A 1,181-nucleotide genomic window follows, 5' to 3' on the forward strand; every position below is an offset into this window, starting at 1 on the left:
TCTATATTCTCGCTGCCTTGGGGTTTAAATAGTCTGAGAGGAAACAGGCACGTCAGCGCCGGTGAAATCATTTTTGATTCATGCCGACTAGTGTAGGGTCACCCGCAACGGAGTGAAGGAAAGAACTATGGCAAGTCATTTTAACATAAATTCGGTTTCGTCTGACCATACGTAATTACATTCCATATATCTTCAAATACATTTTGATTACCAGAGGCGTAGCCAGAAAGTTTTTATAAGGGTGGCCAGAGAATAACCAGATAGCCACCAAAACTTTATGGTCCAACAGGAAAATTAAAGAACAAAACATCCATTATGTCAAAATAAAGACAACATATACTTTCCCACAGCCTTTGCTAAAAACAAAAAAAAAGGTGAATATATTCAAACATCCGTGCTATAGTGGATAAAACTCTTTCAGGTTTGAGTTTAGGGCGAATCTTGGCCGATCTTTTCCATTGTCATTATTTACCTACTTTTAACAGTAATCATTCTGCATAAAATTGATATTTACAAATACTAATATCTACATAAATTGATTATTTAATATGTTTTTATTAAAATAGTTATTTATCTATGATTTCGCTGAAGACTCCTAGACGACTTGCAGAGACACATAATTTTTTTCTCTACCCCATAAAACACAAAATCTATTTCTGCATTAATTCTGTACTTATCTTTAATTTTACTACTATGATGTGTATAATTAACCACAGTGTGTTTTTGTTGTCATTTAATTGTTAATATTTAAAAAAGTAAAATGTTTTGAATATTCCACTTGAGAGTATTACTGTTGCCACCATCTGTATTAGAGGGAAATAAATGGTAGGGGTGGCCACCCCTGGCCCCCCATCTAGCTCGGCCCCTGGACTAGGCAAAACCACATTTTGACTATCCGGAAAGGCAATTTAAGATATCTTAGAAAGATTTATTTATTATTTTGTCATTTTATATACACAAGTGAATACAAAAATAAATTGTGTTTAAAACAGTTCTAGACAATTTCATTTTTTAAAGTGCAGCCTTGAAAATAGTTATAAATACATTTAAAAAAATAGTCATATTAAATAATAAACGTATGACTGTATATTTACAGGTCTACTTTTTTTTTAGCTATTTATTTATTTATTATTATTGTTATTTATCTATTATATATGTATTAACATTCTGATTAGGAAGAA

The sequence above is a fragment of the Cyprinodon tularosa genome, unplaced genomic scaffold, assembly GCF_016077235.1.
Source record: "Cyprinodon tularosa strain WSP-4 unplaced genomic scaffold, ASM1607723v1 ctg177, whole genome shotgun sequence".
Taxonomy (NCBI): Eukaryota; Metazoa; Chordata; class Actinopteri; order Cyprinodontiformes; family Cyprinodontidae; genus Cyprinodon; species Cyprinodon tularosa.